Source organism: Hippopotamus amphibius, chromosome 15 (assembly GCF_030028045.1).
Source record: "Hippopotamus amphibius kiboko isolate mHipAmp2 chromosome 15, mHipAmp2.hap2, whole genome shotgun sequence".
Classification (NCBI taxonomy): domain Eukaryota; kingdom Metazoa; phylum Chordata; class Mammalia; order Artiodactyla; family Hippopotamidae; genus Hippopotamus; species Hippopotamus amphibius.
Window position 1 is genome coordinate 62,636,876 of NC_080200.1, and position 21,571 is coordinate 62,658,446.

The 21,571-nt window shown below is 40.5% G+C and overlaps 1 protein-coding gene across 9 annotated transcripts in view; it reads left to right on the top strand.

Annotated features, from left to right (window-relative positions):
- The window catches only part of SEMA5A (semaphorin 5A), a 482,622-nt gene that overhangs the window by 108,632 nt on the left and 352,419 nt on the right, over positions 1–21,571 (top strand). For 5 of the 9 annotated variants that reach the window (XM_057709288.1, XM_057709292.1, XM_057709287.1 and 2 more), the window contains one exon: positions 4,736–4,830. The exons of 3 other annotated variants lie outside the window; for them this stretch is intronic. The gene's annotated coding sequence lies outside the window, so the exon portion shown is untranslated. Of the gene's footprint in view, positions 1–3,395; positions 3,557–4,735; positions 4,831–21,571 lie in introns of all 9 variants that reach the window. One more of the 9 variants, XM_057709289.1, reaches the window with a different exon arrangement.

The following is a 21,571-nucleotide window of genomic DNA, read 5'->3' on the forward strand; positions in this document are numbered from 1 at the left end:
GGGAGGGAATAACAGCATCCTTAACTCATTTTGTGTCTTCCATTCCTACTGAGAAAATTCTGATTCTCAGTGTTCGCTATTGTCTTCATTTCAGAGACATTCATTCCTCATGGGTCCACGCTCAGTTTCTAGACGGATGTTCCCATACAACTAATGTTTTGCAAAAATGGGCTATGATTTGTAGTCTTTTAAAAGATATTTTAAAATCTAAAGTTCTCTTGTGGCAGCTTCTCGCCCGTGGTTCCTTCCATCTTGTCTGTTCTCTGCAGAGCTGCCATCTTGGTTCTCCTCAATACCACCCTCATCTTGGCATTTTACAGAGCCTCCCTCCACTCCCCAGTCCTTTGGATGTAGTCTCCTCTCCTTTTCATGTTAACATGCCCCAGTTGTCTGCTTTTCTAGTCCATTAGCTCCTTGGAGCTGCCCCTTTGAGCCTTCCTCCCACTTGGCCATGCATGGGAGTGGCCTTTCCCGTACACTTGCCTTGCACACTCCCCAGCTGGTCCACACACTCCTGATGCCACCCTCCCTGCTCCTCAACCTCCCACTCGGAACCCATTCTCTTGTTTGCTTTCTTTGTTTTCCTCCACAAACCTGAGCACAAGCCCAGCTTCCCATCTGTGATCCTCACTGCCCTCCAGACCTGATTTTCCACCTTAGCAGAGCTGCTTTGTTTCACCTGTCCCAGGTCAGTCCATTCTCCTGTAGACTCCTGTCTTCAGTGGCCCCACAGTGGGGGTTTCCATCAGTTCACTCCATCCAAGGATGGTACCAGACGTTCATTTTTCATCAGAGAACTCTCAGGTATTCCTGCCTGATCTACCATTCACTTCACTTGTAATGCACTCCACTCAAATACACGCCATCATCTCTTTGAATATCCTACCCACTCCTCAAAGCCCAGATTACATGTGTCTTCTTCCAGGAAGCTCTCCTTGACTCTTTCACCCAGAAGTTACCTCCCTTTTCATAGTATTTACTGAATTGTGTAGCAGACAAATCATACAGTCTCTTGTGTGAGTTCCTGAGAACAGAATCAGTTCCTGCTTTGTCCTCTAACCTCCTGCCACGCAAGACCGGGGGTGTGCTGTGCATGGGGGTTCACTAACCGATTGACTGATGATGGGATGTCTCTCAGTGAAGCCCTATGGACGCTGTAAAATTCTTGGAACTTGGGAAACCCTAGCCCGACAGCTTGTAGGTTTTCTGAGTCTGTACCTCATGGGGTTTCTTTCCATGGCTCTACTAAACATCTCTGTGACCCCAGGTGGTCTTGTCCATTTTCACCGTATTTCCTATGATTTTACTGTGATACTACTTCTAAATGGAGCTCTTAAGACTGGCCTGAAATTTTAATTTCTCTCTTGTATCTGTAGGATAAAGGCCACTGCTCAGCCAACCTGTTGTTTCTAGGAGAATGTTTAAATCCACATTTTTTTTTTTTTTCATTCTAAGCAGCATGGGCAGGGGCGGGGGGGGGCGGATTTTGCATATTTTAGCAGAAAACCATGTTCTCATGGGCACTTAGTGCTAATTGATGTTTAAATTTTATGTATATGTTTTAATTTAAAGACAATTTTAAGAGCCTGTGAAGGTGGCTACAGGTACAACTTCCAAGGAAGGTTTCTTGATTGTGAACCACAGAGTGGTGGAGGGATTGGCCTACACCTATGTGCATAGTGACCGTCCTTTCCATGGCGAGGCCCTAGTTGAACATCATGAGGCAGAGGACTTAGGACTTGTTTCTACTGAAGTTGATACTCAGCTAAATGAGAAAATAATAGGGTCACATGGAACTGAGTCAATGGGGACATTATATATTAATAAAACATAAGCAGTTTCTTACTTAATGGGGAGTTAAATATCTGCTTTAAGATATTCCAACCTCCGTCTGAGATGACCCTCTGGGGCTTTGTAGCTTCTTTACCTTTTGAAGTTTTCTCAGTTTTCTAGAAAATGTGTCAGTGATTTACGGTTTATACATCAGCTAATTTATGACCTCACGGTGGGGGCGGGGAAGGGAGGGGCGGATAGGAGGGCTCAGCCTCCAGACCTGAAGGGGCTGATATCTGTGACTTCAGCTTAGCCTATTCAAGGTCACTGCTTTGTTGCTGTGGTTTCCGCCTGGAGCCTACAGCGCTCGGTGCAGGTGGGTGTCACATTGAATGGTGTATATCCCCTTAGAAGGTGGCATGCCTACCCAGGCAAGGGTTGACCCTCCAGAGTAGAAGGTCCTGATGCTGTTTGCTTGGCTGTCATGGGCCAGGGTGGTAAAATGTCTTTTTTTACTGTTGATGTGACTACAAGTATAGTTAAAGCCTTTCCGGGTGTTTGTCTCCAAATCCTGCTGCTGGAACTAGTTTCCGGTTTAGACAATCTTAAAATTCTCTTTAAATTAAAATGCATACGTAAAATTTAAGTGTCAGTTTGTACTAAGCGCCCATCAGAACATGGCTTTCTGCTAAAATATGCAAATTTCCCCCTGCCCTTGCTGCTTAGAATGAGAAAAAAAATGTGGATTTAAACAGATTGTAAAGGGAGTTCTCTCCTCCCCCAAAGCCATGTGAACTCTCTAATGGGGATTCTGTTACTTGAGTGCTGCCTTTTCACAAGGAGAGGTCTCATTTTTTTTTAAGAACTTTTATTGAGATATAATTGACATACAGTAAACCGCATATATTTAAATTGTACATTTTGATATTTTTTTCTTATTAGTAATGTATATATGGCAATCCCAGTCTTAAGTCTGAAGGGTGGGCCAGGAGTGTCTGGCTGACCAGGATGCAGGCTGTCCCCGCCTGGACTCAGCAGGGATGTGCTCTTCCTGCAGTGTTTGTTGTGTGGTTGTGTCAGTGATTCTCGATTCTTTCTATGTCCGTTTTGGCTTTAAGAGGCTGACCATTCTCTGCAGGAGTGACTCTTGGATGTCCTAGCTGAGGGACCACATCAGCTAATTTATGATCTCACTGAGGGAGGATGGGAGAGCACAGCCTCCAGACCTAATCATCAGCCCTGTTTTTAATTTAATTCTGACACACGGGAATCTATAGGAATTGCTGGGTATTCATGGCAGTAACCAGTGGACCTGACCAAGTTTATTAGCTAAATTTTGATTAAGAGATAAACAAATACAAAGAAATTTTAGTACTAATTGTAAAATAGACTTTTAGGGCTCAAGAGAGGAAGTTGTTGTATTCAAGCATGCTATTTAACAAAGAAGTCCCAACTAACATATTTGTTGCCACACCCAAAAGAGATATTATTGGTGTTGTGAGGAAGCAACTGGCCGCTCCTAGGAATTTTTCCTGGGCTGAGTATGCCGTCTTACCTTGGGGAGAGCTCCGTTACTGCTCTTTTGGCCTAAGGACTTGCATCTGTACCTCCTCCTTTCCAAGGGATGAAGTCACAGACTTTCAAAGACTCACCTGGGACTTCATCGGGGTCTGTGATGCTGCAGTACACGCGTGCACCTGAGCTGTGGGCGCCTTCCCGGGCAATTCTGAATAAACTTTGAATATGTTGGACCACGCCCTCGCTTCCCACGAACTAACAAAAGGTACCTCATGGAGGCCCGGAGCCTCACAGAGGGGCAGTGTCATCTAGCCACTGCCCTCTGGCCACGGAACCTCAGGACTTTCAACGGCATGTCAGCAGATAGAAAATTTTATAAATGTCCAGATGCTGTAATTCAGTGGATCTCCTGCAGGCAGACGGCCTTTAGATAATTACGAAGTAGACAGTGTGGGAATCATTGCATAGAGGGATAGCCAGAATGTTCCAGAATGTTCTGGAAACTTCTCCCCCTTTTCTCATCATCATTCTCAGCTGCTACTTAGGTGTTTGTGTTGGGGTCGGCAACTGAAGTGTTTTAGAAGTTTATGGCAGAGGAGTGCAGAGAGTAGAAAACACAGCATGAACTAGGACAACAGGAAAAGCATGAGCCCCCAAAATGTAGTACCCTTAACCAGTAGTGGACAAGTTTCTTTTTTGAATAAGAAATGGAAAGTAACCCATTTCTCCAGTTTCTGGCATACATGGTTCTAAGGAGGCTGGTGCTTTACGCTAGTTTTTCATTACCTTACAATATCAAGTTTTCAGGATTTTTATATGTTAAATTGAGCAGATTGGATAACTTTACTTGGTTTTAGTAAAGTGAATTGTTTTTATGGTTTACAATTCCTTTTTAAAATAAAGTATCATACTTGCATCAAATAAACTAATATGTAAATAAAAATACAAGCTCAAAATCTGCTATAGTTTATTCTATACCTTCTGCGTTTATCTCCCATTTTTGAGATGCATCACTTAAGGAACTATAGTCCCCCAAACAGAATGAAAGAGCCATCATAAAGTGGGTAAATTCACACAAGCTATCTGAATTTGATGTTCAGCTGCTTAAAGTAGTTCAAATAGGTGTGAAATGATGGTCCTTTTGGTTGTTTCATGGGATTTGTTTTCACGGGATTTGTTTTCACATATTAACATTTGAATGTTTATTTCTCCTTTTCTGAAGAAAGAAGTCCGTTGGTGGATGGGATACACGGCTAGGGCTGTCACATTTGTGATTTCCACCTTGTTCTGGGTCACTCTGTACTAATAAGCCTAAGGTTGCCAAAGCAGCTGGCTGTGCAGGGCGCTCATGGAACTTTGCAGAATCGATAAGCAGTGGCCACGGCCTCTTTTAAAATGGATTAATAGAATGTCTGGGTTTTTTTTTTCATTTTCTTTTTTGTAGCATTGGTGTGTGAGATTTGTGCGGGACTGCCCGAGCGGCTGTGGATTCTTTGTGTGATACATGAACCAGGAAACGCTCCTTCCCATCCCTCCTTGGTAAGTGGGACACCCCGATGGGAAATGAAGCAGCCAGCAATTTTAGAGACTGAGGTGCTGTGATGGCTGTTGAGCATCAGTTATCTCTGCTGTTAAAAACGGCAGTGAACGAATGAGCAAGCTTCCAGAAAGAAACTGGAAGCACAGAGAAGTGAAGAAAGCAGCTCAAGATCTCACAAGCAGTTGGAGGCAGAGCTGGGATGTGAAACCACGTTCTTAACCCTAATGCAATACTACCTCTTAGCCCTAAGAATGCCTCCTGAGAATAAAGACAGACACATTTTCATTCTGTAATGGAAATACTCGGGTCCTTAAAGAAAAGCTCACGATAAATAATAAGAAATCAGTTTTTTGACAGCAGTCTATATCAGGAGATGGCAAACCTTTTCTGAAAAGGTTGAGGTAGTAACCATTTTAGGATTTGCTGGCCATTTCATATCTGGGGCACTAACTCAGCTCTGTGTTGTAGCCTAAAGCAGCCGCAGATGATTTATGTAAATGAGCAAATGTGGCTGTATTCCAGCAGAACTTACAAAGACAGGTGTCAAGCTGAGCTGGATTTGGCCCACAGCCTGTAGTTCATTGAGCCCTGATCTACATGCAATGCTCAAAGATCCCAGTGTAGAGAGTGAGAACGTTTTAGTGGCCAGTAGGTGTGAGTCCCTTAACAAAATGTAGCTTGGATGCTCAGAATTTAATCGTAAGCCACTTTTAATGAAGTCTGTTGTGGCTGCAAAAACCTACTCGTTGGAGTGGGTGCATTTGGTGTTCCAATGCTTGCCGTGGTCTGTATGCCTAAGTCCAAGCACCTAGACTACAGCTTTGCTCAAAACAGGGCCTGATCAAGATTATTTTGGTAATCTAGAATATATAGCTCATTTACAAAATAAGTTCAGATAGCATTTCCTGTTTTGGTCTCCATATAATTTCTAAACGTGACATTTTTATTTTGTATTCTTATATATGCTGCCACTTAAACGTATTAGGGAAAATATGCAGTTATCTTGGGCTGTCTTATAATTATATTGCACAGAAGTGTTCTGGTGTCACATCATCTTTTATTCTGAGCAAAAGCAGATGTTTACAAGAGTCAAGTTTGAATAAGATCAACATAAATCATGGGATAACATGGCAACACCCTTGGCCACATACATCAGATGAGGTGGCGGGGTTTTTTTTTTTTTTTTAACTGTTTCTTACAAGAGAGATACATTTGACACTTTAAGGCCTGTTTGACTCTCTACCTCACTGCTTATCATCTAACAAGATGGGTAAAGGAAAACCGATTAATTTGTATTTCTTGAAGGAGTTTAAGCACGAACTTGTCCTATTTGTTCGTTCATTCATTCATAGAAATAAATAATTGTAGCAAGCCCATGAGCCTAATGTAGGATAACTTTTGAAGATATGCCTTTTTCCAGAGCTGCTGGTCCTTTGGTACTTGTTCCATAAGTAATGGAGAAGTGTTCTTCACAATGATATAAAAAGTAAAATTCAGAGTATAAAAGTGTCGGAAAGCTATGCAAGGTAACTTATTAACTGGAAAAAGCAGGTTGCAGGATAATAAACTTAATATACTCCCACTCATCTTAAAAACACACACACATCCCCTCTGCACGCAAGTGCCTGTGTGTTACAAAGTCCACTAGAACATATGTCAGTATACACCAAATTCTAAACAGATTATCTTTGCGGTTGAGGGTGTTTGCTCTTTATGAGCCATATAGTTACGATTTAAAGTTTTTTTAGGAATGTTGTATTTTTGCAGTTTAAAAATATGGAATAAAGAGTTAAAAAGTGAATGCTAATTATGGAAATTATGTAAAAGAAGGGGAAAATTGACCCATAATGCCTTCACCAAAGACAATGAATGTTGTCATTTAAAATATAGTCTTTTTTGAGTGTTTGACAGAGTTGAAATAACACTAGGTATAAAATTTTACCTACTGCTTTTTCACTTGTTATAATGCATACCTTTTATGTTATACACATACGATAATAATATATCATGTTTTTGAAAATTGTTAACAAATTTTATTTTAGAGCATCATACTATTCTATCATGTAAAGGCACTATAATGTAATTTACTGCTTCTTCTTTGCTGGAGTTATATATTATTTTCAGTTAACAAAAGTCATAGACAATGTGAAAGGATCATGTTGAGGGTAGTGTAGCAAACACCTGGATTCCACTGCTGCTTTCTGATTTTTACAGCTCACACAATCACTGCCTTGTGAAAAGTAGAAATTTGGAGCATAAAGTAGATGCTTCATAACCAATAGCAACTATTCTTACAAAGCTTTTTAAAATTTATTTTATTTTTTTTAGCTTTACTTTCCTTGCTTCCTTCCAGCCTACCTGCCTCCCTCCCTACTTCTCTCCTTCCTTCCTTCCTTCCTTTTTCTCTCTCTCTCTCTCTCTCTCTTTCTCTCCTTCTTGGCTGTGTTGGGTCTTAGTTGCGGCCTGCGGTCTTTTTGTTGTGGTGCACCGGCTTCTCTCTAGTTGTGCCCCATGGGCTCCAGAGCACGCGGGGCTCAGTAGTTGCACGTGGGCTGAGTTGCCCTGCGGCATGTGGGATCTTAGTTCCCCAACTAGGGATGGAACCGGCATCCCCTACATTGTAAGATGGATTCTTAACCACTGGACCACAGGGAAGTCTCATAGCTTTTTTTTTTAAATTGAAGTTTAATTCATTAAGTCAGACTAGCTGTAGTTGTTTTACTATTTCAGGGCCAATGAGTTTTAATAAAATTGCCAGTTAGCTTTGCAGAAGCATCCTAGATATTTATACTTCACCAATAATGTTAGAGAGTTTGTTCTCCTAAAACCTTCCTGTCATTATCACCATTGATATTTTTATCAGGTTGATAGTATTGCTTCCTTTTATATGTTCTATTGTTTACTCATTATGTTATTTGGTAGATTTTAAAAAATTTTATGTGATAATTAGCTGTTTTTTGAGAAGGGGGAGAGCGAGGGAGAGAGAAAAAGTAGAAGGGAGGAAGGGAACTTACATGTGTGAAAAAATTGTTAGTCCTTATTTTATACTGTTTAGCTATTGAGATGCAGCATTTTCTTACAGATATTTATGGAATTTATTTTTAAGAATATTAACACTTTGTTGTCATTTTCTCCCACTCTATTTATTTGTTAAGTTTATCCTTTTAAATTTAAAGAAGTTTATTTTAGTGTTGCCAAATAGTTCCTTTATGGTTATTTCAACCAGTGCTTAGAAACCGAATCAAAATTTTCCTTTACTTTTTTCTGGTATTATTAAAAATATTCAACTCTTTAATTCAGGGAAGAGTTCAGTTATTTAAGGATAGCTATCATTTTTTATACTTCTTTTTTTTTTTTTTATGCTGTTCATTCAAGATATATTTATTGATAGGTGCTATGGGAGATACAAAGATGACTCAGACACAGATCCTGCCCGTAAGGAGCTTACAGTCTAGTAGGGAAGATAGAATGCATACATGGGATACATGGTCAGAGCTAGGTTTCAGTAAGATGAATCTAACATCATGTAGAAAGTAGGCTGGGAGTAAGAAGAGGTAAAGGAAGATGAGAGGCCACTGAATATTATCTAAGTGAAGAGAAAAGATATGAAAGACTGTTGAGGTAGAACTGACAGGACTTAGCTGGAGACTAGATATAAGGAGTAAGGAAACATGACTAAGGTGACTTAGACTCGTGGCATGAGTGATGACAAACTAAACAAGCGTAGGTTTGTGAAAAGAAATGAACTTGGCACATACAATTCTTGTGCATAAACACAACAAAGTGGCCAGGGCACAATCAGAAATAAACAGCTAATTGCCCAGACCAGGGATGGAAGTACTTCAAAATGACCAGTGACTTCCTCCCTCCTCTACCCACCCCTCAAAATTTCCCAACAATCCCCTCCACTATGAAATGCACAGTGCCTGTAATTTACTGAATTAAATCTGATCTCTAGGCATGCCTCCCTTGTGAGAAAGAAAACAGAAATACATTATTCAACTGAGTCATCATTTGATGCTTTTATGTACCTCCTGGAGGAATACAGAGATTAATCCTCCAGTCCTTGTCCTCCAGAAGATTGTGGTCTCAAAAAGTAGGTCTGTTCTAATTCTAGGTTGAAGGGGTAAGTTATGAGCTAAGACAAAGGTATAAAGTATTCTAGGAACACATTTTAAAATGAAGGCTGGGATAGAATTGGAATAGAAACAGGAGGGATAATGTAGAAGGAAAGTAGATGATAATATATTTGTTCCTCACTTCAAATTCTGGACAAATCAGAGTTATTTAAGGATAGCTATCATTTTTTATAATTCTTTTCATAGTTTTATTCTGCCTCTCTTTTAACTCTCTGCCAAAAATTATCCCACAATTTTAATCTAAGGAGCATGTTCAGACAATCAAAATATTTGTAAATGAGAGATCTCAATGACACATTGCTTCATCCTACAAACCAAGTTTTACAGCCAGACAACTGAAATTCTTTCATTCTTTTACTTTCTTCTTTTGGTTAGGGAAAGGTTAGCTTTTGCATTTTCAGGTCTTCTACAGCTTTTACCTATATTTTAACATCTGTATTTCAGACTTTTTTCATAGAACTTAACCCATTACGTTGAACATTATTGAGCAGTGTTTTTCTTCTTGCTTTAATTTTGTACCTAACTTTTGGTGTTTGCATTAGATGTTCTGTAGCGTGTCTGAAAGACCAGGGCAACATTGGTCAAATCTCATGTGTATTGGTTGATGTCTTCACTCGTTGAGTTTAGAGCACTCACCTAAAATATTAGTTTGATTACTAAATTATCATGTGCCTACAATAATGGTTTCATAGTTTCTAAGTTCCAAAAGATACAGAGTTAGCTAGAGTTCTATTTCTTAGATGGAGGTGAACCTGGCTTTGGAAAGACTGAACCCCAACTCAAGTCTCCATCTTTTCTTAGTTTTCTGGATTTCTTGGCTGTACAATTCTGAGTTTTGCTGTCAGTGTGTCAGGTGGTGCCGCTGTGCTGATCGGAATCCTATTTTATGGTACTTGCCATGCATTTCTATGTATATTATTGACACAACCCTTGATTAAACATGCTGAGTGGTTGTATTTTGATCAAGATTTAGCCTGTCATTCTCAATAAGGTCTGAAATACTAAAGCTGTGGTCTCCAGATCTTATTATTCTTGTCCCATTGTCTAGTCAGCCGGATGGAAAATCTCCATGAGGCGATCTGGAAGGGCCCCATGCAGATCTGATCTACTTTGGCATGTGCATCTCACTCCACATTTGCCAAGTTCACCGACAGGAGAAGTGTCTGCTTCCATTATCCAGGCGAGGAGGCAACGGAATTCCGGGTCCCGAGCTGGGGGAAACTTGCTTTCTCTCCTCTTCTCTTCCCTGTTGGGATTTGGCCTTTTTGTTTGTTTGTTTGTTTGTATAGGTGAGTACCGGCAAGTGTGTTATTGTCCTGGCTTTGTGACTGCTATAAATATATGTGAGTCACAGAGGCGTGGTGACGTTCAGAATCCATTTCTGTGCCCTCGGTTTGTGTTTAAGTGGGGCTTGGGATGGCATTTGCGTACTGTTCATCCTCACATGCCCGTTAGAGGGGCAGATGTATGTGGGATTGATTGCTTGGATTTGAAGCTTTACACGTGCGTGTGAGGATACTGCCCCCTTGATTAAACTGTGCATAAGATCTCTTTTTTGGCAGAACTGTCCGAAGGGCATGAAAATGACCCTGTGTTTGGATTTTTGGATTTCATGGGACTTGAGGTTTTCCTGTCTTGCGGTCTCCAGATCAGAGTATTGGAGAGGTTTCTATAGCTGCAGGGTTGCAAACCTAATCAGTTCATGTTTTATCCACTGGAGCCTTTCATGTGGTTTTTGTGTGTGTTTGCGTCTGTTTTGGCCTCCCAGGCCACAAAGGGAGCAGCGTCATTTTGTTTCATTTGCTTCTGCTTAAAGCTTGGGCAGTAACCACTGTTGGTTAAACCAAAGCAGAAAAAGCAAAGGTTGGAAAGATGGTCAGAAGATTCTGGGAAGTAAATACCACTGTATTTTCATATGATAGTATCTAAAAATAGTGATCAGATCTTCCATTTACAGCGTTGACGAGTTAGGTGGGTGCATCTAAGTTATCCATCATTGCTCAGCATCTTTTTTGGGGGGTGGGGGAGGTGACTCCTCTGCTCACAGCTTCACAACCTTGGAGAACTGTTCCTCCTCCTTCCACAGAAAGCCACCTCCTTGCTTCAGTGAAGGTGAGGCTCTTGCACCAACTGGCCAATCACACATCCCACCTGGTGACCTCTCTGAACAGTTCTACTCGAGGCCAAGATTCCATCCTGGGCACCAAAATCCCATTCCTTCTGTTCTACTCGAAGATAGTGCCTAAACGGTTCTTCCCTTTCTTTTCTGCCTCATCAGGTTTTATTTTCCCCTCCCTGTTAGATCTTTCCAACAGGAATGCAAATATGAAACCATTAAAAACAATTTACCTGTTGACCTGAATTTCCCCTCCAGCTATAACCCAGTTCTCTCCTCTTTACAGAAAAACTCCTTGAAAGCATTTGTTTATATGTATTACCCTGAATTCCTGGGGGTCCACTTCCTTTCGAACCTACTTGAACCACTGGGTCCTTCCATCAGTCCTGCCTCTTCAAGGTCACCGGTCGCCGCCATATTGCTACATCCAGTCGTCGATGTGCAGTCAGCAACACATGTGACAGTCAAGCTCAGCAGCATTTGTACAATATAGTCCATCCCTCCCACCTCCTTGAAGCACTTGCTCTGTCTTGTTTTATTTATTTATTTTTATTTATTTATTTTTTTTATTTTTTTATTTTTTTGGGGGTACACCAGGTTCAATCAACTGTTTTTATACACATATCCCCATATTCCCTCCCTTCCTTGACGCCCCCCCCTCGAGTCCCCCCCACCCTCCCTGCCCCAGTCCTCTAAGGCATCTTCCATCCTCTGTCTGGTTTTAGACATCACTATTCCCTGGAGTGACTCCCACATTTCTGGCCATTTGTCTCAACTGTTCATCTCCCTGCCCAGCTGGAGTCCCGAAGGACTCGGTGCCTTGACTTCATCTCGTCCCCCACCATCCTCACCATTTGTATAATTTTTGCTCTCCCCATAGTGTAAGCTCCATGAGGGTGGGGGTTTTTGCCTATTTTGATCAATGCTCCATCCTCAGACAGAGAGAACGGCCTGAGACAGAACAGCTGTCAATAATTATTTGTTGGGTAGATGGATGGATGGATCTTTTGGGATTTTTCAAACTGGGTGAGAAAAACCCTGTTTCTAATTTGGGTGCAGAACCAGAAAGTACGTGAGATTGTTGGCAAGAGGAAGGAATGGGATGATTCACCCTCTACCCTCAACCAGAATTTGGTGTATTTGGTAGAATTTTCCCCATATTGTCCAGCAGGTGGGTACTTACTTGTTCACCAATGCTCAGTTCACATGTTACCTGCTCCATGGACCCTTATCTTCCCTCTCCATGGCCGGATAAATCACGTGGCACTTCCTTTGTGTCCCCATATTCCTGGGCGTGTCTCCACGATGGCAATGTAAAGGTGGATTCATTGAACTGTTCCCTGTAAACATGCAGTCTTTCCTTTTCAGACCACGAAGCCCTTGACCTGACTGTGTTCACCTTCCTAGTAGTTAGCGTACAACAAGCACTGAATATTTAGGTGTTATTTAGTGAAGCGATTCCAACTGAAATTTTGTAAAACGTGATTTACTCTAATGGTCCTTAAGAGTGTGATAAAAATGTGCTCCTCTAGCCTTCTGATTATGCTACATTTGATTTAAGATGTTTATTTCATGATTTCACAATAATTAAATAATTAGATTTGCGGTAGCCAATATAGACTATCCCCAAATTGTCCAGCTGAGGCCATTCATTCTACTGTTTTTCCAGAGTCTTTGCTGTTTTCTAGTGTAAGTGCACATCATTCGTAGTATATCTTAGAGAGGAAAGAGTGCACGGTCCTTCCGAAGTGTGTTTCTCCCTGATGGTTGTCTGTGGGTTGTGAAGGTAACTGAAAGGGAAGTTGACAGTAGTCTAGTAACACACAGACCAAGACCAATGGCCCCTCCCCTACACTGGAGGATCAGATGTCAGCTCCTTCCTGGCATTTAATGCTTCTTAAATTGAGTGTTTGGACCCATTCTCAGCATCACACTGGAATTTCATCAGTATCATCTTCAAGGAGTATGTGTTATTAAATGTACAAATAGCACAGAGCAGCATATCTGTCAGGTCATGGGGCTGAGCCAGGCTCTGAACCGTGGAGTTGTATTTCCTGTAAAGAAGTTATCAGGGATGTGCATGTTCAAAAAACAGCACTGATGTGCCTTTGCAAAGTCCCTGCTATGCTGGGGTCACAACTCCGAGGCAGTTAAATACATACATCCGTAGATAGGCAGATAGATAGACAGATAGGTAGATATAAATAGATATGTTACCGAATCCAAGCTCGCTCTGCTCGCTGCACGACAGGCCAATAAATTGGGAGATGAGGTGCTGAGGCAAGGAATACAACATTATTCAGAAAGATGGCAGACTGAGAAGGTGGCAGACTAATAGCTCCAAAAAACCATCTTGTTGGGATTTGGATGCCAGTTTCTTTTATAGAACATAGAGGGGGAGGGGTGGGAAAGAAAAGTAAAAAGGCCATAAGTTTCGCAAACATCCTCTGGAATGGCTGGCCTCGGGGAGGGGATGTGTTAATTTCTTCTTTCTTGCAGCCACCCACAGGTGCACCGGGTCTGGATGCTTCCCTGAACAAAGGCACTTTGGTTTAACATTCAGGCACAGAGGCAGGGTTCCCTGAGGCAGGCCATTGTGTATAGACAGTATCCTTTTAGTGAACAAAAGCAACGAGAAGCAAAGGTTAAAATAAAAGAAACAGATCCAATGTGGAGTCTGATTTAGTTCTTCCCTGTAACAGATAGATATAGATATATTGATAGATATATATAGGTTTGCAGATATCGGTATAGCTGATATAGCCTTAAATACAGACACAGATGGCACTAGCATTGAGCCCATGAAGGTCACTAAGGCAGGAATACAATCAATGAGATAAATGTGTAAAACAGTGTACTAAAGCCCAGCTTTGTGGCTTAATTATGAGTTTCTGGTAAATTAATTGATAGCTACTGAAGGATCCACAGCTATGCAGTGCCTTTTAAATGAATAATCTTTCACTGACTTGGCGCTATAATAAGCACGTGCACATACACAGACACACACAATGTTTTCCATCGGACGGTGTGGACAAGGCGCCACCATTTTTATCATCCATCCCTGAACATGTTCTGAGCTGTGAGCAGCAGGTAGGATACATACACAGGCTGGGCACACAGTAGGACCCAAACAAGATCACATGACACAACATCACAGAAGCAGTGAATGACCACATATTTCCCATACAAATGCTCATTCGGAATTGTCATCACTGAAGCAAGCAAATTTTTAGGAGGCAAATCTAATTCTTTTCTCCCAACTATGACTTTTCTCTTTTTTTCTGGAATTCCTTCCTAACTCAATTTGATATGTGGTTATAGGCTAAAGTGATCATTCCACTCCATATTTCTAGGAGCTGATTACATTTCTTTTGCAACTTTCTATTTTATATGCTGTTGTTTCATAATCCAGATGTAATAAGGGTTGTGTCAAGGTCTTAGAAGTATCTTCTGGGATGTCATAATAACAGCAATAATAAGAAAAGTGAATTATGATGGTCTAACTTTGTTCTGTGGTTATAATGTTGTGTCATGTATATTCTAACTTTGACGCTTATTTTCTGGTTCAAGTTGTGTCACTATGGAAGAGCATTTACAAACTCATTTTGGTTTTCTTAAGCAAATCCTGACTGGTCAGATGTACCTGCAACTAACATTTCTAACCACAGGTGCATGGTTTGTGAAGATGTTGATTTGGAGTAGGTTCTTCTTTTTTAACTGAATGAAGGCCATTTCCCCGCATATAGAAAGGGTGGTCACCTCTCCCTGTACCTGCCTGCATGTTCACTAGAGGAAGTTATTGAACAGCCCCTTGTAATGTGGCAATGATAATAGAAATTTGATAGAGATTGTCCAACATTTCCTAATATGGAACATTTTATAAACCACTGGTAACACCTTAGCAGTAATTCTTACCAGTGGCTTAAGTTATTTGAGCATGCCCTGCATCCCAGGCACTGGTATAACTGCTTTATTTATATCGTTTCATCTTCCCAGCAACCATACACAGCAGGTTCTAATGTTATCCTCAGTTTAGAGATGAGTAAACCGAGGCATGAGAGGTGAAGAAACTTGCCAAGGTAATTTAGAGGTTACTCAGATGCCAACCCCAGTGGATAATAGATAACTTCTGAATCCAGAATGTGTTTCATCCCCTTTATCTTTTAAAGGTCGCAAAGGGAACTCCATTGCAGAATATTACGGAGAAGAATTATAAAGCAATAGACCTACCTATCCTAAATGTTATTGCAAAATAAAGCCGCTATAGGTTTCTACAAATAGTGTCTTGGTTTTATTTCACTGAGCCAGCAAACATTTTGAGGGTTGGAATCCACTCTCACTGTGTAATTTCCTTGCGGAAAACACATGATTGGTGGTTAATCTTAAACAAAAGTCCGTCATGGACAGACATCTGTATAAACACAGGGTGCCCCTGAAGCATCTCTTCCTGTACACGGGGTCATCAAGGACTAGCGGGCATCCCAATTAATGTCGGGTTGGAAATTGGGTTTCTATTATTGTTGTAACACGCTAACCACTTTTCTTGAAAATTGCAAGGAAAGTGACAAGGAGAAATAACCTGTATCCACCACCCCCTCTCTCCAAACCATTCTTTATTGAATACATACAGGGTAGGAGACTGTTTTTGGTTTTGGAGATATACTGGCAAACAAGAAGGCTCCCAGTTCTCATGGAGTACATTTTGGGGGAGAGTTAGATTATAAACAATAATTACATCACAATAAATAAAAAAGTAACATATAATGGTAAGTACTATGTTGAGAGTCCAGATAGGGTCACGTGATAGGCAGTGACTAGGTGGCAACTTTGGGCCACCTGTGTGTAGTGGGGAAGGGGAGGGTGCTGTGAATTGAGACCAAGAGGTCGGGCAAGAGTTAGAGTGTGTAGGGCTTTGTAAGACAGTACAGGAAACCTCAGTATGGGCACTGGGAAGCCTTTGCCGAAGAAACAGTGCGATAGGATTTGTTCTTTTTAGTTTTTAATTTTTATGTATTATTTTTTATATTGTATTTTTTATTTTTATATTTTATTTATTTTTATTTACTTATTTTTTTGGCCATGCCACGCAGCTTGTGGGATCTTAGTTCCCGAACCAGGGATTGAACCTGGGCCACCACAGTGAAAGAGCTGAGTCCTAACCACCGGACTGCCAGGGAATTCCTCGTTTGCATTTTTAAATTGTCGTTTAAATGTTCTTGGTTGCCATTGGGAAAAGGGATTGTAGAGTAGCAAAAGGGGAAGAAGGAAGACCAGCTAGAAGGCCATCACAGGTGACCTGGTGAGGCATGATGGTGGCACTGACCAGGGTGTTGGTGGAGGTGGAGAAAACTGGATGGATTTGGCATGTTTTTAGAAGCAGGGTCAAAGGTACTCTGATGGCTTGAGCCCTGGGGGAGAGGGGAAGAAAAGTTAAGCGCCTTAGTAAGCTTTGGGTTTGAGTGAGTTGTTGGATTGTGCACCATTTACTGAGAGAGAAGTTCTGGGGAAGTGTAGGTTTTGGAAGAAGAAACAAGAATTCTCCTGGGGTCATGTAAATTTTGGGTTGAAGGCTTTCATTTTTCATCCACTTGGAAAGAATAGGCAGTCATATAGGTGAGTCTGGACTGTTTGGGGATGATTGAGACCAGAGATCAGTATTTTGGAGTCATCTCCATATTTGACAGTATTTAAAGTCCCAGGCCTCTCACCTAGGAGAGACCTTAGGGAGGAAAAGGGCACCGCAGATAGAGCTGTGGGAGCTGCAACGTTTGAGTAGGGTGCTGGCACCTGTTGGGGGGTGCTTCATGATATTTGCTTGATGTAGTAGTGCTTTGATACTCCAGAAGTGATCTTAAAAGTGACAGAGCGTCCCAAAGGTAATTCTCCCACTGAGAGATTTCATTTAACATGTTAGCAGCAAAATTCTTCACTGCTGTAACATAAAATGCCATTCTGGTTGTGGGAAATAAGGTCATATTCTTACAACAAAGTGCAGCAGTTCCTCGGTCTCTGCAGGGGGTTGGCTCTGAGACCTCCCAGATACCAAAATCTGAGGATGCTCAAGTCCCTTATAGTAAATGGTGGAGTGCCGTGAATACAGTTGGCCCTAGGTTTCCCCATGTTGATCGGTGTTGGCTGAATCACAGATGTGGAAACTGCAAATTTTCTTCCAATCAGCAGCTCCGGCTGCTGCTGTTTCTCAAAGCAGTCTCTTCCCAGTTGAGTCTTGGGAGACATGGAACAAGGTGTGACGTGGGTTTTAATGATCTACCCAGTTTTATTACCAACATGCTACTTTCTGGCGTTAAAATTTTGCACTACTGTTTTCTTATCCCTCAGCGTGCTCTTTTAATTACTGTAATTAGATATTTTTCCCCAGGGACCTTGAGCTAGTGAAAGTTTGGTATTTAAGAGGCCCGGGGAATGTTTTTGCCAATGAACTTCATATTCTCAATGTCCGTTCTGGCAGCCGTCTGCATATTTCTTGACGAAATGAATCTCCGTGGACATTGGCAGTGCGCTGGGTAAGGGACTCTATGGCATGCTGTTCATAATAATACAGCAGAGATTGAGGCAGGCCACTTAGTGCTTTATTCCCTGCAAGGATTCTAGTTAACCCTGCTCACATTGTTAACGCCTTTTGTAAAAGGGTCAAAGATACAAAGCTTAGGATGTCACCAGAATTTTATCAGTGGCTTAGAACTTTGATTTCTATCAAAGAGAAATGCATTTGGCCAATTAATGTAAGGTTGAGCACTCTCATTTCTCGTAGTTAGTGAAAATAAGATTTGACTCTGGCCATTAAGATTCCCTGAGACAGATGTTTTCTGCTGTAAGCCAGGATATAGGGCCGTATGTTGAGAAGTAATGGGTTTGAGCATCCAGAATCCACACAGAGACCTTTGTGAAAAGGACATGCACAATTTGTAAGGCACGGTGATCAAGCACTTGTTAAAACTGATGAGCTGAACTAAAGAATAAGACTTTTTTCCAGTGGGTCATTTCATTGGTAAAATACCGATGTAGAAAGTAGTTTATAAATTATCCAGAAGATCTTATTTAAAAAAAAAAAACACTCTATTGAGGTATGATCGACATATAAAAAGCTATACATACTTAGGGTACAGATCTCAATGTTTGAATAAAAATACACCTATGATACCATCACGGCCGTCAAGGCTGTCACTGCCCAAAGTTTCCTCTTGTCTTCTTTTTTCTTATTATTGGGTTTTTTTTTTTGTTTTTGTTTTTTTGTTTTTATTTTGGTAAAACACTTAACCTAAGATCTAACCTCTTAGCAAATTTAATTATACAATATAGTCTTGTTATTAGCTATAGACTCTATGGTGTATAGGACATCCTGTTTTAAATATTCATGTTATTTCTTGAGATTGAGACTCACCTCTCATGAATGTCATTTGGAACAAGTCAATCAGGGGGTCATAGGTCAGCCTTCAGCACCCTCAGTCTCAGCCAGCCTGAATTGTAAAATTATGTGATTTCCCTTCTCTGATGTATGGTGCTGTTCGGATCTCAGGTAGTACAGGTGTCTCTTCTTCTTTAGAAAAATTTTTTTTATTTAAAAAAATTCTGTAATGCTCTACAATTTTCAAAAGTTTTGCACACATAATTTCATACACTCTCATAATAACCCTTTTTTAAATTCCCTACCCCTATCTTGCCTCTCCCCGCTTCCCTCACCGGTAACCACTAGTTTGTTTTCTACAATATCTGTGAGTTTGCTTCTTTTTTGACTTATTCACTACTTTGTTGTATTTTTTAGATTCCACATATAAGTGATTTCAGACAGTGTTTGTCTTTCTCTGACTTAGAAGTGTCTCTTCTTGAATAATGTGACGCTCACTGAGGACAGTACAACATGAAGGTGGGATTTACCGCCACTGGTCAGGGTTTTGAACTATTGTCAATTTTGAGAGTTGGAAGTGGGTAGAACATTATTTTATCTGCTTACTGGACATCAGAATTTAGTCATATGTGAATTGCCTATTCATATCTTTGCCCATTTTCTTGCGGGCTGTTTGAATTTTTCTTATCAATTTATAGCTTTTTGTATATTAGAGATATTCACCTTAGGTCCATCATATGCATCACAAACATTGTCTGTGAGACCCAGAGATCACATCACTTGGGATTATATTATGACTTTACAGTTGATCCAGGCTGTCATATTAGGTAACTGAGCTGAAGGGGATTCCATTGTCCTTTTTAAGACTAACTTTATTCCACCATTTGTGGGATTAGAAACATGATATAGCATCTTTAATGTTGATACCAGTGTCAGTCTGATAAAAATTCAATAAGATGAAAAAACCCAACAGCACTGAAAGATGCTTGCAAAAATCGGGTAAAGTTATAAATATATTTCTCTCCTTCTTTACCACCTAACAAAAAAGTCTATGACTTGATTACTTGCAAAACTCTGGGAGATGACAGAGCTGGAAAACAAACTCTCAACGAAAATGTCAGGAACCGCTTCTCTGGTGGACTATATGTCTGCTAGCCTTCTTGTTTCTTTAACTCTAAAGTAGAGAAAAACTGTGATGCCACATACCTTTTTAAAAGAGACAGAGAGAAGTTTCTCCCTCCAATTCACCCCATTTCATATATACAGCTACACTGCATTCCTTTTGGGATTCCTGGTTCTCTTGATACTGGAGACAGTTCCTGAGCAAAGCATATCATGCAAATGTTCTGGTCAAGAAAAAAAAAAAAAAGAAAATCCATCTTCTGGACAGCACAGAGTAGTATTTGTAGCGGAAAACTCCCAAACAATCTGCCCAGATTTAAGAATTACAAAGAGCACTACATTTAGTAACATCCACCCCAAGGGTCAGGCAGGACTAGCCACATCATCGACTGTGTGGGTAGGCACATTCTTCTCAGCCAGGCAAGGGGGAAAATGACGTTTGTGCCAATGGTGAAGAATGCATTTTTGGACATGTAGTTTTATTCATACTGGATCCTTTCCAAGTTTATGTTTCAGTGGGTTTTTGAGTCTTAATTTTAGCAGTTGCAAACTGGGAATTTTCTGCTGATTTACTCTTCTTTTTTTGGCAACGAAAAGACTACAATGTTACTTGGTTGCCATTTAAAAAAATAATCTATGCTGCAAGATAATATAAACAATCTAACAAGCTGAGTATCACATACAGACAATATTTGTAATGCATATGATGGGCTTAAGGTTAGTGTCTCTAATATACAAAAAAAGCTGTAAATGGATAAGAAAAATTCAAACAGCCCACAAGAAAATGGGCAAAGATATGAATAGACAATTCACATATGACTAAATTCTGATGTCCAGTAAGTAGATCAAATAATGTTTTATCCACTTATAACTGTCAAGAAAAAAAAAAAAGACAACACTGCTGGTGGTAAGGATGCTAATAAAAGGGGATTCTCACCCATTCTTGGTGGAAATGTGAATTGTTTATAATTTGGGGAAAGAAGTATGACAATTCCTATTAAAAATGTACACATTCTTTGACCCAGCACTACCACTTCTGGGAACACAGAGTATAAAGATAAAAATGCCAGCATACATATATAAGGGTATGTGTATTAGGTGTTCATAATAGATTGTTTTCATTGCTCTCCTCCCCCTGAAAAAAATCTACAAAAACAACCCGAAATATTGAGCATGCATCAATAGATTATAGATTATGTATCAATTAGATATAAGAATGCCTCAGATAATTTGCAGCCATTTAAAGACGAAAATAAATTACTCCTGGTTAATGTGGAGAGATTCCAACAATCAGTGAGAACTTCTCAGAACCCCTGCCTCCAGTGCCCCTGTCTCCTTGGTGAGCCACAACTGCCCCCCACCTCTACAGGCAACTCTCCAATACCAACAGATAAAATCCTGACCATAGCCTTAAGCCTATATGCTCTCCTAGCTTGCGGTTGTTAATTATGAAAGCTACTGGCAGACCAGAGAAGCTATTGAATGAGGCACAAGAAGTAGACGAGATGCTCACCAGAGCAGTTTAAAACTGGTCAGAAAGAGTATCAAGCAGTATAAGCAGTATTTCATCTTGTGGAACTGAAAACCACAGTCACAGAAAGATGGAGAAAATGAAAAAGCAGAGGACTTTGTACCAGATGAAGGGACAGGATAAAAACCCAGAAAAACAACGAAATAAAGAGGAGATAGGCACCTTTCCAGAAAAAGAATTCAGAATAATGATGGTGAAAATGATCCAGGACTTTGAAAAAGGTCTGGATGCAAAGATTGAAAAGTGTACCAAAGACCTAGAAGAATTAAAGAGCAAGCAAACAGAGATATGCAACACAATAATTGAAATGAAAAATACACTAGAAGGAGCCAATAGCAGATTAACTGAGGCAGAAATGCGAATAAGTGAGCTGGAAGACAGAATGGTGATAATCACTGATGCGGGGAAAAGAATAAAGAAAAAAGAATGAAAAGAACTGAAGACAGCCTAAGAGGCCTCTGGGACA